General features: G+C 44.5%; 1 long non-coding RNA gene across 1 annotated transcript; it reads left to right on the plus strand.

The window, feature by feature from the left end:
• Nucleotides 1-527: 527 nt before the first annotated feature.
• LOC121833866 lies at nucleotides 528-14,620 on the plus strand. The gene is made up of 3 exons (XR_006076902.1): nucleotides 528-628; nucleotides 13,101-13,211; nucleotides 14,114-14,620. It is a non-coding gene; the product is annotated as an uncharacterized LOC121833866 (long non-coding RNA).
• Nucleotides 14,621-16,582: the final 1,962 nt, after the last annotated feature.

Raw genomic sequence — 16,582 nt, forward strand, 5'->3', positions numbered from 1 at the left:
AGAGAGATGTGGTTCATTTTTCTTTTAGATGTTCATATCAGAGGGGATACAAACAGTCGTGGGTAGTTGCGGCTGAGTGAGCCAGCAGTGAGTGCTGCCTAAGTGTTCGATTCGGACTCTCGTTTAATCGGCAAGAAAACAAGTACCAGACAACTATTGGAACGTATCCTGTGAATGGCTCCTGGGATTTTCGCAAATGGTCTCTTGTCTTACAAATGAATGCACTCCTATTAACTAAGGGCACTTAGCGAGCTATATATCCGAGGGTAAAAGACTAAAAACGATGGAAAAGTAACAGAAACCAACAACACTTCTACTTGTTCATTGTTTTTAACGCTTTTTCCCTCGGAAATATGGATCACCAACTAGCCCAAGTGCATACCCTTCTACACTTAGTGAGTTGCTTCCTCCCTTCTCATACTGCTGAGTCTACATTTAAGCATTCATTCTTCACAGGAGGACCGACACGACAGATTGACCTATCCGGTGATGCGAATTGACAAAGAGGACTCAAAGGCAATAACTGCGGTGTTGGAGAACCACTTATTTGAGGTGACGGACGGATTGGGCACTTCATTGATTTGAAGTACGATATAAAGTCTGCCTTGGCTTTGGATCTCATCACAAAGTAAGAAACTTGTTCACCAGAGGGAATATGTGTGCCATTTTTGCCTTTTTTTCCCATGTCCTAACATTAAAGTGTTGGCTTATTGAGCTCTATCCTACTTTTTTTATCCTTTCTATGCTGACTTTTCATGAAAACCTATGGCCTCCGAACAGGCTCATGCTCCCTCTTTTATGTCCTTTTTCAGCTGCACTTCCACATTTCCAATGCAACCCTCCCCTTGTGAACATATACATAGCTGCCTTTAGATTTTAGGGCTACTGTTCATTGCAAAGTGCTTGAGTTGTCTCAAGTTGTATGTAGCAGCTCCCATAATAAGGACAGAAGTACTATTCCACATTACAGAGAAATCAAGGGAGGTATTGAAATTTGATACAACAGCTGCAAAAATAAAAGTACAGTGGTCGCACTTCAACAGGCTAAAAATGCCACTTGCCAGTAGAGTTTTTTTTGTTTCAGCAAACGTTTGACTAACAAGGAGCCAATTGTACACTTCCCTTCCCCTAATTCTGTTAGCAGGCATTTACGTTACTTTTTACTGGGTGATTTTACACTCAGCACATAACACTATACTTGAGCAGAGTTCGTGTGAACCCTTCCTGGAAAGTGTGCTTAACTGTTTAATACTGAGTTTAGGCAACACTTCCAAATGGGGTTGTACTTACTCTACAAAATTCTTTAGTGCGAGTAATTAAATCCCCACTTCAAGTGTTGCCTAACTCTGTATGAAAGAGTAAAGCAGTCTCCAGGAAGGGATCATATAAACTGCTAAGTTTGCTGTTATGTAATATTAATTCTTGCTATAGAGCACACTAAACTTTTTAATACGGAGTGCAGGCACCACTTCTAAGGTTACAATAACTCTTCCTGGAGAGCGTGCTTAACTCTTTAGTACAGAGTTCAGGCAACACTTTTTCTTACATACGACAGACTGGTTGTCGCTTAAACAATTGTATTTAGGAGCAAAAAAGGGCAGTTAAAATAATGCACCAAACTCTGAAATTCAAAACCTGTAGACAGTCCTGACTCTTGCAAAACCATTTGTGTGACTATAGAAAAGTTAAGTGAGCACTCGTATGGGAGAGTAAAACATACACTAGTCGTGGAAAGGTAACGATTACCTATCCCTAGCAGGGATAGGCGGTATTTCAAATACAAGTAATTGAAATATGTATTTCAAATACTTTGTGTATTTTGAATTTCTATTTAATTACAAATTGGGTAATGCATTTGACGTGTGTATTTAAATACTAAAAGGTGGGTATTTCAAATACAATTGTAATTAAATACAATTTTGTGGGCGAAAATACATCCCTCAAATATATTGGCACTGTCCAGAGCAGAAAGAAAACTACGTTCTGCACCGAATGCAGTGTCTCTTAATCAAGCACAAGCGTTTAGTGACTTTGTGATTACGGTGCTAGTCCAGGGCAAGAATAGTGATGAAATCGACGTTCACAGGCAGACTGGCTAAATAAGCGCCTGTGACAACTTGTGATGCTTTCCAGCCTGATTTCCATCCATAATTTTGCCTGGAACATTCTAAATGCGCGTGTCGTCCAGATTTTCGTTAACTGGTGCGAGTTGCAACAATAAAAAATTCTTTAGCTAGTGCTCCGTGTCTTGGTCGTCTCGGTTCTTTGTTGGTATATACCAACATGTAATCGACAAAAAAAGCTGCTTGAGGCTCTGTACTTTTTCACCTATTACGTCCAAGCTGATTACATTTTTTGTGATTATATTTCTATTACGTTACTAGAGCCTCGCAAACTTACTCCAGAGTGTGCGTAGAGATACGTAGAAACCCGTTGCAGGTGCCCTGAAGTCGCTCTCGCAAATTTTGAGGAATGTATTTAGAAAAGTATTTGGAAGAGAACAAATACATTTGGTTGAATTTGTATCTTGTATTTAAATGCTTTTTGTAGCGTGAGCTACACTGGCCGAAATTGAGCAGTTTCGCGTGGCTGGCATAATGAGCCATGCTCCGTGCTGCGCAAGTGCGAGGAGCAGTGACGTCGCACGGCGCACAGCTGGCGGGGCGGAGGCCAAGTCGCCGCGGGATCCGCCGCCACCGCGCTCGCCTCGCCAGTCTTCGCATTCCAGAGGAGTGACGTCACAGCCACGGCAGACGCACTGGCGGCGCCGCGTGCCCAGCTATGTGCCTCCGTTGCGCAGTAGCCAAGTCTGACGCTGCACCGGAGCTGCTTGATAGCACCTCTAATTTTATGCGCCTAAGCTCACGCTGCGTATATCCTGGCATAGCCGAGCTAAGCCACCGCAATTTTTTTAAATGTAATTAGACTCGTAATTAAATACATTTTTGACGAACTATTTTTGTATTTGTATTTTGATACATATTTGCATGTATTTTTCATATTCCTGGTCCCTAGAGAGAGTATAGCTTGCGATAACCCGGATTCTCTCCAAAAAGAGTACAGTCAACACCCGTCCATTCCTTTTTTAATTATTTTTTTAAGAGTGTAGAGTTAACATAATAATCCGAAACGAAAGGTCCCCTGCGTTTGGCCGCTTCGAAATGGCGGAACATAGAAGCGGAGATCGGCGGTCCCAGTTCGCGATTTCGATGAGCCCTATCGCTGCCGAAGCCTTTATATGCACCAAGATGCAGCCAAACATCACCAGTAAAGTCTTTACCTTGTTATTTTCTGTCTTTGCAGAAGAACACAGGAGTCGCGCAGTGATAAATTTAAATAAACCTGACAAGTGCTCGAGCAACTTCAACTTGTCGCGGCAAAACGAACACGCCTAACTTTTTGTTTGCTTTATTTCTCTGCCTTTTCTCGCTCTTTCTCTCGGGACTGGAGATGTTAGCGCCCAGGACTTGCCGTGTTCTACTCCTGTCTTTACCCGCCTGGTTGAGGTTGTGCCGGCGTGTCCGTTGGGAGCCATTCATAATGTCGGCAAACCGATTGCTCGAGCGTCGCCTTGTCCTGGTTCCTAATGATTTCCGGAATTCTAGAAAAACCAATATTGCTGGCCGTGGCTCCGTTGACACCAAGTTTTACGGCTAAAACAATCACAGAGCAACTGACTGTCTTCAACCTCGAGTGGGTGCACAAAGTACCATGCAGACAAGGCCCCAAAGGACACAAAACATAGGATAACAGCAATGAATGCCTCCAACATGGATTCCAGTGGGTTTTGATCAGATCCACGAAGAGGTAGCAGCATTGAACCATGGTATTGTGCAACAACCCTATACTGGTAACAAGTTACTGCTCCGTTCTAATTTACAACCAACTGTCTTTGACACTTTCAATCCAATCCGAGATCCAATCCGCTGTCACTCCGTGCGTGTCGCCAGCATTGCTCGCCTTGGCTGCTCTGGTTTCTCACTTTCGCTTGTTCCTTCGATAGCTTCTTGCCAACCAGTCGTTCCACTACCACCTAGAGGTTAAAAACTAATTCGTAGTGTTCACAATGATCTACGGGTGCATAAAGTACATGAAAGGCGGGAAACGCGCCATTTTGCCATTTTCTCTCATCCTAAGGTTCGCGCCGAAGTCGACCGAGGACCTCACTCCTACTTTTGTGAAAGCATACTAGTAAAAGCCAAGTGAAGAAAAGGAAGGCTAATAAGATGCCAATGTGATCCAACCTGGCAGTAAGTATAGGGTGACTGAAATAACCAGGCTCGATCTAAAATGGGCCATAAAAATTGGCGCCTGCACATAGCAATCTGAACTTTGTGTCAAAGGTATATTTCACAGGTTGGTTTTTGTAAAATTACAAAGCGTAGCTCCCTTTCTGCAACACATAGGGCTAAAAAACTTGCAAGGATAAACAACGGATGGCGACGTAAACGACCAAGTCGAGCGGCGAGGCGCGTTTGGCGTCCGGTTTTCCGCAGCTCGCCAAGGCCTGGCTTCAAGACGCGCCCGCCGCAGCTCGCAAGACTCCCTGACTACTACAAGATCATCATCCGTGCACGTGGTGGCCTCAACCTAAGCTCGATGAGCACAGGCAAGCTGCAAGACTTCGTCTTTAACACTGCCCAGACCAATTACAACGTGGCACGCGATGATAAAATTCGAATCAATGCCATTCAAAACTATACTACTCAGCACCCCCTCTGAAGGGCGAAGAGAACTATTTTCTGGCCACATATATGGCAAATCCTGCGAAGATCTCACGCGGAATCATCTTTAATGTGCCAGATTACGGTCCACCGGAGAACATCAGCCAATACCTAATCGACTGCAATCACGACCCGGCTATTCTCCTTGCCCGTCGGATGTCTCTCATCACCGCCCCTCTCTACGGCAAAAGGTCCAAACCCTACGGCAAAAGGTCCAAACTCTACGGCAAAAGGTCCAAACCCTCACACAATAAATCACTGCCGTTTAGAAGGAAAATGCAGACTTACGACCCCTCCTTAAACAGAAAGGTTACCCCTCCAGCGCCAACTCCTACCCCTCCAGCGCCCACTCCTACTCCTCCCCCACAACCCGTTGCAGTTGCCATATCCTCACCTGACAGCACCGCCCAGTCTGTCAAGCGTAGAGTAATCAATACTATGGCCTCAAAATCGTAGACAAATTACACCGACTCAGCGTCAATGACCGAAATGTCTCGCATTTTCAGTGCCAGACTGCAAACCTTAGAGCAAAACGTTACAGCCGTTGTACGGCGATAGAAAACGCTGTCTCAAAGTACTCCTCCAGATTGGCCCAACTCACCAGTCAAATAAACCAACTCACCAACATCTCATCCCAGTTGGGGTCCTAAACTCCTCCACCACCCCCACCATCCATACCCTACCTCTAACAGTGCATCCCTCAATATGGCTTTACCTCTCCCACGCCCGCCACGCCTCAGTAGGCACCAAACCACTATCTGGCAATGGAATTACCACAGCTTCCGACTGAAGCGTGGCTATCTTTAACACTGCCTCCAGTCCCTCCAAACTCCCCCCGATATCATATTGATTCAGAAAACCCGCCGCGCGGTCAAACTAGCCATCTATAGAGCCTTCCAAACTCCTGACAACGAGGAACCCAATACCGCCATCCTCACTCGTAGACATCTAACCGCTTCGTACAAAAATCTTGGCGGAGTCGACGTGGAGCACGACATCGTAGAGATCCTTCCCCAAAGGAAAGGCGGCCCATGTCTCTATATACTAAACATATTTAGCCTCCCGTCGGCTTGCAAACACCGCTTTGGCGTCCTCTTCTCCCGTGCCTTGAGGGAGGAGGGTCCTCGGTAGCAGAACCATCAAACGGCACTTGAATGCAACATAGAAGTACATTCGGACAGCATTGTAGACTTTGTCCAAACGGTGAGCTAAAAATACATATTTTTCGTGTATGGCTCGTCTAATTACTATTATTAGTATTACTATTATTATTATTACATTTATTATTATTTGACCGGGGCATTCAAGACCAACAAGCTGTGCGTTGTTTCGCCGTCAACGAGTCTGAGAGCGCTGTTTGTTACGAAGCTGGCGCCGGATATTATCTGCAAGGACGACTCTTCGCGCCTGTCCTCCGTTGGAATCGACAAAGTGGAGTGCCGTCACCTAAAGACCCGTTTCGACACTTACGGCTCCTTTCATGTGGCCGCGGCTGCGGAGGATTTTGAGAAACTTGCTGATCCAGCTGTGTGGCCTAAATCCAGCCTTTTTAAACCTTTCAGAGGAACCCTTCAGAGAGACATGCTCCACGCTTCAGAGGGACATCCCACAACCGCTGACAAGTGATGCCTGGCATAGATTTATTATATCAAAACGTCCGCGGCTTACGCACAAAAGCCGATTGCTTTTTTTTGTAACGTTACAGTGTCTAATTATGCAATCTTCTGTCTAACGGAAATTTGGTTGCGTCCTAACATCAGGTCCTCCGATTACTTTCCGCCTGGTTTTGTTGTGTACCGGCACGACCGTGACTTGTTTCAAGGAGCTGGAGCGGGAGGCGGTGTGTTGGTCGCGGTCGACAGCTCAAGGAGGCGTCAAGATTTAGAAAACTTTCCTGAGAGCTTGTTCGTCGAAATTGAGTATGCAAAGAGAGAACGTGTTCTTATTGGTCTGTTCTATCTCCCCCCAGAAAAGCCACCTGGTGATTTTCAGCGTTGTCTGGTTGGGTTAGAAAAACTCAACGAGCTACAGGCGTGCAACGTTTTGACTGATAACTTTTATTGAAAGGAGAAATGCAACCATCTTTTAGACTTCTCTTCTTTTTTGGATCTGAAGCGGCTCAACAATGTTCTTAATAAGCAAGGCAATGCTTTAGATTTATGTTTTTCAAATACGAACGGTGTACGTGTGACTTGGAGTGAAATGCCAATGGTGCCTGAGGATATGTACCACCCCGCGCTTGATGTAGTGATCTCTATTTTTAATTACCCAACTCGCAGTAACTCTGATGCCTCTCCGCCGCAAGCATTGTATAACTTTTCGGCAGGAGACTACGTCGGAATGTTGCCCCTCAGCTTGAGAGGTGGTGGTACATTCCGACTTGAGGAACACAGAAGGGATGTGGTGAAGGCCACGCATGCCACGAGAAGCAAGTCTGAGCTTGTTGACCACAGCTGGACGACTGCGCATACGTTTGACTTGGACAATGCTGCTCGTGAGCAGAGGTGAGGCCCGAGGAAGTTCGTGGAATCGTGGTTTATCCGCCGAGACCCCGAGGCGTGCAAGACGAACCGGGGCCCCCCACCGGACGTTTACGGGGACTTGTAGATTAGAGTCGACTGGTTTTGACTCTCCCAACCACCGGGCCAGTTCACACTGATGATGCCACCCGGATAGGTGGCGAAACGTCTGTGTTGTTGTTAATTTTTTGTTGTTGTGTTAAGCCACTGTAAACTTATTCCGTTATGACTACCCTGGCTTTTGGAGCATATTTGCATTCAGGAGTCGCTTCAGCAAAGTTGCGTCTGTCGCCCCACAGTGCTTTTTTAGCTTTGATGCACACGTTGTTTATATGGGTATTCCATCTTAAGTCAAGATTAAATACTACATCTATGTACTTAAATTCTTTAACTCTTAAAGCTCAGAACCATTCATGTCATAATTATAGGCCAGCAGATTTTTTGTTTTAGTTATAGACATAAATAATGATTTTTGATATGGTGTGGAAACCCCACGATTCGTCATTTGTCGCAACAATGCCTATTTTCTTTTTTTTCTTTTTTTGTAAATTACGGTTTAATTTGATCTGATCATCTTTTGTTTTCATTTTATTATGAACCACACAATTGTCTTCAAAAAGTTTGATTTGAACTGAAACGTCATAGGGTAGATCGTTTATAAATATCGAAAATAAAAAGAGACCCAGAACACTTCCCTGAAGTTTCCAGACCAGATCAAAAACCGCACAAGGTTTACTCCCCCTGACCTCGATATAGACCTTTCCAGCGGCAGTCTCGAACGAAGCGATTTCCAGCGCGCATCCCTGGTTTTGAGACTGTACGTCAGTGTTGCCCGACTGCGCTGAGCTGTGGGTTTTCTCGTCAGTAGGCTGTGGCAGCCTGCGTAGGAGCAATTTTGAATGCTGGTGGCGGCAAAATCGCCTCACTTTATTTTTTCTTTTGTGTTCTGTGGCGATTATAACGGCACTATACACTCAGCCGTGTCAACCTTAACTGCCTAATATATATGACAACACCAGAAGATAGCCGAACTGCATGGGTATTGCCCCCTCACTATATGAAATTCAACGAGTCTCATAAATCGAACAACATATATTGTACGCGTACCCCACGGTGCCGCGTTATCCGGACATGATTTGAGAAAGGTCTCAAATAACACAGCATATCCAAAATACAGTGTCGACGACAGTCACTTCACGACGATCGCACGGAATCCGGCTTGTCTTGGGGTACGTTTTGAAGAGTGATGTTTTTTATACACAGCACTAGTGCGAATGAACGAACGTGTCTATTTAGTTCCCATTCCCCGGACCCTATCAGCTACTTCTCGCCAAGACCGGGAACATATCCGGGAAGGCTTTTCGGAGATTATCTCAACGGAAATAATCCTCGAAGAACGTCGAACGGCCTGCGTCGCGGGCTGCTTGACGTTCGCTTTCTTCGCCCGTTCTCTTCGCTCGTTTCTTGCGAAGGTCCAGAAGGCTATAAGTCCTGGTATTCCCAAGTTCTCACAGTGGAAGATTACAAAAACACGCAAGCATCCTGAACAGGCAAATAGAGTAAACACTTAGAAGGAAAGCCGGCGAACTCCGAACACACGATGCAGGTGGGGAGTCGCGCTGATCGGGTTTCCACAGCTCAGGCGGGTGGCAGAAATTTTTGGCTAATAGGGGTCACTCGAGTCGCAAAATGGCGGCGGCCAGCGAGCTGTTTCTGCAAAGGTCTATACTGTCTCCGTGATAAAAGATAAGAGGAAAACCATATAATAACTTTAAAAAAGAAAGATATGTACTTGTCTGTGTTTCTGACCTCTTTTGGTTTATTCTTTCTGTGTTTGTAAGTCTCTATAAACAAGCTCCCTAAATTTTAATTCAAGTTGTGTGAGCTTCATGTCCTGACTCAGTACGTCCGCCCGTCACCCTGTGTTCAATCCCCGCAACTTCCTTTAAAGCCGTCAGCTACATCTCAATAATTAACTTTCTGCGGCTCCGTCTACGCTCCCTGGGGCTTTGCTTGCGAAAAAACGTGGCCCACGCCTCCGTGGACTTTGTGCTGGGATTCCACTCCCATACTTGGTTGTCAAGCTACAGGATCATGAAGATTTCAAGAATAGAGATATCCCAGGAACTTCGACTCATGAGAATGACTCTCCCCGGCCACGACAGCACTCCTCGATACGTTTTACGCCACAGACCCTCGTTCCTCTTCCTCAGGAGTTCTGCAGTCGGGCTCTTGGAGGCCGCAGGGGTAAAAATCCTGGGGAGGTACGCAAGTCTTGCCAGAAGGCTTCGGACTTCAACTGAAACCCCCTGTTGTACTTTTGGACAAACAGCTTTCCCCGGACACGGTGGGACTTCTGTCTCACGGGCCCAAGTTCGCCCTAGACCTTCCAGCATCGAGGGTAGACCAACTGACATCCGTTTACAAGGTAGCAGCAAGTAACCCTGAAAAGGATCGTCAGAACTTCGTAGGGACAGCTGTGCACTCCGTTTGTGCCCACCTGCCTCCTCCAGGCAAGTCATATGTATACTCAACAGTAGAGGAGCTCCGCAACGCCCAGCTAAAGCTGCTAGAGTAAGAAAAGATGGTAGTTTTCGTTGTTATGAACGAGGACATCTAAGAGGAAAAGGTGGAAGCTGCACTCGAAAAAAGAACTGCTTTACTCAAGGAAAGACCTTCAGGGTCTTTAAGGTCTGAGGCTAGGGAGATATGCTCTCAACTGAACCTCCCCGCTCTGAGAAAGAAATGCGTTAGCTTTGCCCGCACATCAGTTCATAAGAGTGCCTTTTTTTTCTGCAAAGACCCATGCAGAAAACGCCCCGCTCCGCGGCATTGTTTCGGAGAACGGGTGCTGGCAGAAGAATGGTCTCCAACGGCCAACTCTGCCAGCAACACCAGCGGTCGAACCAACGAGAGCCCCTGGGAGACAGACGGTCTCCAACACAACCATGGCAAATCGTCACCAATGACTTCTTCCATCTCCACAGTGTCACCTACCTACTTGTAGTGGACTACTTTAGCAAGTACATTGTGATAGAGCAAAAGGGGGACACCTCTGCTATCAAAGGATCGCAACCCTAAAAAAGGAGTTTGCTTGATTCGGCATTCTAGAAGGGGTCTGTGACAACGGCCTGCCATTCAACTCTGAAGCATTCAAAGGGTATCTCAAGTGCTTGGACATGACAAATAATCCAAGTTCTCCTGATTACCCACAGTCGAATGAACTTGCAGAGAGGTCAGTTCAAAGAATGAAAACAGCTTGACCAAGGCACCGAAGGAAGGCAACGACCTGTCTCTTGTTCTTATGGAGCTTAGGGACACACCGATGGATCAGCTCCTGTCCCCATTGGAACTGCTAATGGGCCGCAGGATCACAACCCACAAGCCAGCTGCTCCGCGTTAACTTGAGCAGCACTACAACATCAGGGAGGTTCAAGCACGCCTTCAGTTCCGTCAAAAGTGTCAGCACCGACATGGTGACGCACACAGCAAACCACTACGTCCTCTGAGTCAAGGCGAGAGAGTCTATTTCCGTCGAAACCCCAAATGGGAACCCGGAATTGTGGTCCAAGTCGGACAACAGCCACGATCATACCTAATCAGAGCGGAAGACGGGGGAGGGGAGGGGGGGGCATTACAGAAGAAATCGATTCCCCATCTGACCATTCGCTTGAAACAACAACGCGATCCCTGAGGACTACTACCAACTCACGTTCAACGACCAACCTCACCAATGTCCTGCCCAGTAGTCCCGCATACCCGAAACCACTCGATCAAGCCATCAAGTTGTTCAGCCAGCAAGGTATCGCCGAATCTGTGGACTCTGAACTCTTAAAATTCGCATAAACTTTCTTTTTGCAAAATAAAAGGGAAAAAAGGATCTGTTATGTATTTAGAAAACTATGGTTGGTGGTGCCCACTTCGCAGTTTCTCACAAATCGGCGTTGATACCCACACGTGCGACTCAGCTAGCCTTACACCACAAAACAGCTATGTGCCTGGCGTCGTTCCCGTTCTCGTAATAAAGTTTGTCAACCAAAAACATTTCAGTATGAACAACGTTATCCACAAACACGGCACGTGTCAGTTCCTGTATCTCCTGGATGTTTACCTCCACTCAACCTCAGTGGAGTACGAGGGCAATGTTTATATAAAGAGAGCGGAGGTGTGCATCAGGTCATGCTTTGCAACAGTTCTGAGTAAGGTATGTATTTACTCGCACAATGAACGCACTCGCGTAATGAACGCACCCCCCAAGTCGGCTTCCAAAATTTCGACTTTTTTTTTCACTTGCATATTAAACCCACCCCCAACTGGGAAGTCAAAACTTTGACCCCCTCCCCTTTCCTCACACGCGCGAAATGAACGCACTTTTCTATCCTGGTGCAGCGAGGTCGCAAATGCATGGGTAGCGTGGCCGAACAAAACGCCTTGCAAAAGGCCTTAAAAATAAAAAAAGACCCATTGGAATCATTTATCGAAACTACAGTACGACAACCAGTGTCTCCCACTTAGACTTGGTTCTTTCTAATTTAACTTCTCTTGAATCACGTCGGACAGTCGCTCGCCTTACTCTTTTTCATAACTTTTATTACAACATGCAATCATTTATGCTCACTCACTGTAAGTCTGTCTCATACATTTCTTTGCGTCATGATCATTCCTTGAAAATTGCACCTATATTTGGTCGCACTAATAGATACAAATACTCCCCTCTTGCTCTGTCCATTAAAAATGGGAATTCTCTCCCAAACGACATAGTCACTGAATAGAATGATAAAAAATATTCCGCAAAAAATTTTTGGCTTTGGTACTATGTTTTCAGCGCCATGTCTGCTTGTGTTTCCTATAAATTGTGCACTGAGTCCCCAGTTCTGTTGTGCCCGGTTTCTGTAAACTTTGTTCTGAATTCTGTATAGTTTGTTTTTAGTTTTTGTTTGTTGTTAATTTTTAACCTTAGTTAGTTCTTTTATTTCCATTATATCATTGCATTTGTTTGTATTTTTCTACCCCCCCCTCATGTAATACGTTTGAACGAACGTATTTGAGGCGAATAAAACTTGAAATTGAACTTGATTCGAGTCCATTGAGCTGCGAAGGCGAATACATCGGCCATCGGAAGATGCCTAAATGCTCGCTTTAGGGAACACCATTTAGATGTTACCAAGGCATCATCGGACTCGTTCCACCCAATAGTTCTGCATGCCCGTACCTGCCACGATTGCACCCCACACTTTGAAAACACCACTTAGCTAAGTTCACACATAGATAAATGTGGGCCCGAAACAATAGAAGCGTTTAAGGTCAGATATGCCGTGAGCAATGTCTCTGGGACATCTTTGGCTTTGTCGTCAAAAAAGCTGGAATTTCTAGCGTAAAAATTATCGTAAAAAGCTTGTTGTGATCAATTAATTTTGTCTTTTCCTTTCTTTTCTTATTTATTTTCCCCCCTTTTCAGGGGTTAATTTCCTGATTATAATGCAGTTAATGTAAAGGTACAAGCGAGCTGGACAAGAACCTAGCTGTGTTTGGAGATTTGTGTTTGTCCTTTGTCCCTCTTGTTCCCATTTTCCAGGATTATTTTCGTCATTAATTTCCTTTCTTTTTTTTCTTCCTTTCCCCCTTTTTCACGAAATTTCCTTAAGTTTTTCGCTATAATTTTTTTGCTATCATTTTAATTTGGTATTTTTAAAGTTTGTGAGCAAATTGGTTTTATATTAAATTTTGAATATTTTCGTTTTCTTTCAATTCTTTGTCGTTCAAGGTCGTAGCGTAATGGGCATCTCATAAATGTTCGCTGCTCATTGAAAGAACTGTGTGTGTCTGTGTTTGTCCTTTACGTGTTTTATTCTTTCAGTGCATTCTGTCAGTTCCTCAAGGCTCTTCTCACATCATGTGGTGACATTTGCGTCCAGTGTTATATAGCCCTGTCACATGGAAGAGGTGGAGGAGACCAGCTTACTAAAAAGTATATCAGCATCACTGGTATTTCCTTTCTCGTTGGAAATGACTTCTGCCCCTTTTGTTTAATGGGAGTCCTTTGCATGTTCTTTGCTTACTTTTCAAACGGTTCAAAAGTGTGATATGGGGTAGGCAGTTATGCGACAATGGTGCATGCCCAGTATATCACGGTAGCTTAAACAAGAGACTTTGGAAGTGAACATCAGGAGAATCTCCTGTTTCATTCTTTCTAATCCAGGGTGCCAATTTCGAAACATGTTGTACAATCTTTAAATAACTTTTAGCACAAGGAAGGAAAAAGGAGAGGAGGCATTATGTCAGTTCGCTATGCAATTCTAGAGATTTTACAACAGTACAGTACAGGACACCAAGCCGGTTGGAACCAGATCATTACATCTGTCAGTGTGGCTTCTAGGTACTTTAACTAGCTTATTAGTTCGCAAAAGAGCTCAATGAATTGTGGAGGCTAAGCCTCGTAAGACTTCTGCAGACTGACTGCACTGAGCAATAAAACGAAGAATTCAGCTGGATTGTGTAACGTAGAAAGATAAACCGGGAAAAGAGCATGGGCAAAACTGGGGAGCTAAACCACGCAAGGCATTTCGTGCTATGTCTCGTCTAAACTATTTTCTTTGTTGCTGCACTTTCTGTCATCTTTAGCAGGCAGTATGCACTGATTTCACTTACATATTGGGTGGATTCGACCATAAAGCTAGACGTTTGTATTAGAAAACCAAGCGTATGTTTTATCGGAGTAATGGCACATAGAATTTGCACTCTTTTTAAGAGGGATAATTTATCTAAGCCAATTGTTTCATACTAAATTGCCAAAGATTCTGCCCCAGTTTTCAAAAACAGACTGGCAAATGCTTTCATTTATTTAGTAACATTTGATCTGTTTATTTACAGGAAACACTGCCTCTATTGCTGTCATCAACAGCCAGCTGGCTGAAATCAAGCCACCACACAGCTCCACGAGACTCCCAAGGGCACTGAGCACACGCCTATTCTGGAAGGCTTCCGAATGGCGCCACTGGCTGCTGTACCACTCGCTTCCCTGCATGTACAGGGTCCTTCTGGACCAATACTGGCCGTACATAAAGAAGCTGGTGGAGGCCGTCCATGCACTTTTGAGGGACACCGTAACTCCAGCATCCATTGATGTTGCACGCGAGTTCTCCCCCTTCGGTTTCTTTGTGTCCTGCTTCGGGCCAGCTTTAATAATGTCATATTGTGCTTTCAGAGAAACTCCTCTGGACCTTTGTGGGCATGACAGGGAGGCTGTATGGAGCTCCAGCAATGACGTTCAGCCTGCACCAGTTACTCCACCTAGCGGAAGCAGTGCAGCAACTGGGGCCATTGTGGGGCCATTCTGCTTTTGAATTTGAAAGCGGTAACGGGCAGCTTGTGAAGCTGGTGAAAGGATCAAATACTCTTCCGGAAAGGGTAGTGAAGTATCAGCAGTTGGGATCAAACTTTGGTGTCCTCGCTTCTAAGTGACAGCGTCAAAGTGATGTGCTGTGATATTCTGGGATACACTAAACACCAAAACTTCAAGTATGCAAACGAAGTGTGCCTGCTCGGTTCCTCTTCGAAGGCATCCTTGAGCAAAGAGGAACAGAGTTGTCTTTCCGCTGGATCTGGGGCCGCCTTTGATCAGGCTACAGAGTACAAGCACTTCGCATGGAAAGGGCAGATTTGTCACAGCCGAAACTATGCCAGGAGTAAAAAGACAGACTCCTAGGTCATTCAAATAAAGGATATGTGCGATTTCACCATTTTGAAAGTGTTGCCTTTGAAAGGTGAGGTAACACTTCTGTGCAGGGAAGTTGTCATCACTTGGCAGGTGCTTTCCCGCAGCACATCAGGCTTTGTTTTCTTTCTCACGTGAACTTGCAGGCTGTTAAACCACAGCAGCTGAAGGCACCATGCCTTTTTCTCACTTTCAGGAAGCCCTCAGCATGCTATGTCTGTGATCTGTCAAACCTTCTTGAGCGCGATTGATGTAATGTAACCAGGTGTGCCGAAGTAAAGTGACTGTTCCCTAGGAGTTGAAATATTCAAAACAAACATCCTGTGATAATTTGTCCCTGTTTTGCCTTTGTGTCAACAAGGGAAATCTATCGAGATTGTGCCTTTCACATCTTCAGACTTCTTGTTTTGCTCCTAAGGTGTTCCTTCAGGTAACTCTACATTCATAAGTGATTTTCTTTGTTTACAATTTGTTATACTTCGTGTGCTTGATTTGCTCTTCTGAGACTAGTCGGGCTAATTTGATTATCAACCTGTGGAAGATGGCTATTGTTTGAGTAAATCAATTCCATGTCTCAGCCTCCTAATGTGTCTTTCCCTAACCTTTCTGACAAAAATGTGTGAAGCTTCTAGGGGTAGCAGTAGGGTAGGCTTGTTTTTAACTGCAAGCAGGCAAATGAGAAAATCACTCTTTTGTTATTATAATGCAAGTTGAAAAGACTGAAATAGACTTAGACCTTTCGTTATTCTGTCTACATTGCATCATAATTGAATAGCTTCAAAAACCTTCTGTATTCGTGGACCACAAAATAGGATTTTGTTAATAGCATTTCACATTGATTTGATTGATTTTGTTTTCATACTTCTGTGTTAATTTTGACTAGTTAATTGTTTTAGTAACTATAGGTTATGTATGAGGGTTATAAGTTCTTGGCTCTCTTAATTACTGTACTGTCATTCGATGATTTGTCTCTTAACACCTACAAGTACTTGTGAAAATCTTAAACTGGCACACGTAAAACTGAACAGCAAGATAGTTACTGATGCTTGTCTAGTGAGCTTTCAAACACAAATATTAAATAGAGCGTGCACATTAGGATGTATAGCAATGTATTTCTGGGGTGGAGTTGCCCTTTGAGGTTATTACTTGAAGTAAGCATTTGTGCAAGTTGGTTTAAATTTATGTAGTGTCTAATGGCCTTCCGGTGTCTTGGGGGTTCTAGTAATATTTTTTTTCTGAGATCAATCATAGTATAGAAATAAATGTAGAGCGGATGCAGAGGATGCTAACTGCTGTTAACGAATTCCAATAAGGTAGAAATGTTTGGCGACTTCATTATAAAAAACAATTACTTTTTTTCATTTCAATGCTTCTAAAAATGCCTTCTGCACTTGATGGGCCAGCTGCATTCTTCAAGTTGTCATGAATCTGCCTAGAACGTGCCTTTTTTAGCTCGTCTTAGCAAGACATAATAGCAGTAGGTGATGCCACTAAAAAACCTGTGTCGACATTTAGCTAAGACAGCTCTATATCAATTTCACTATCCACTAGCTGGGCTGAGCATTTTCAATTCTAGGCATACTGTAAGTTTTGGTTGGCAGGAATTCCATTTGTTCTATATTATT

The sequence above is a fragment of the Ixodes scapularis genome, unplaced genomic scaffold (assembly GCF_016920785.2).
Source record: "Ixodes scapularis isolate PalLabHiFi unplaced genomic scaffold, ASM1692078v2 ptg000005l_1___fragment_1__unscaffolded, whole genome shotgun sequence".
Lineage (NCBI taxonomy): Eukaryota > Metazoa > Arthropoda > Arachnida > Ixodida > Ixodidae > Ixodes > Ixodes scapularis.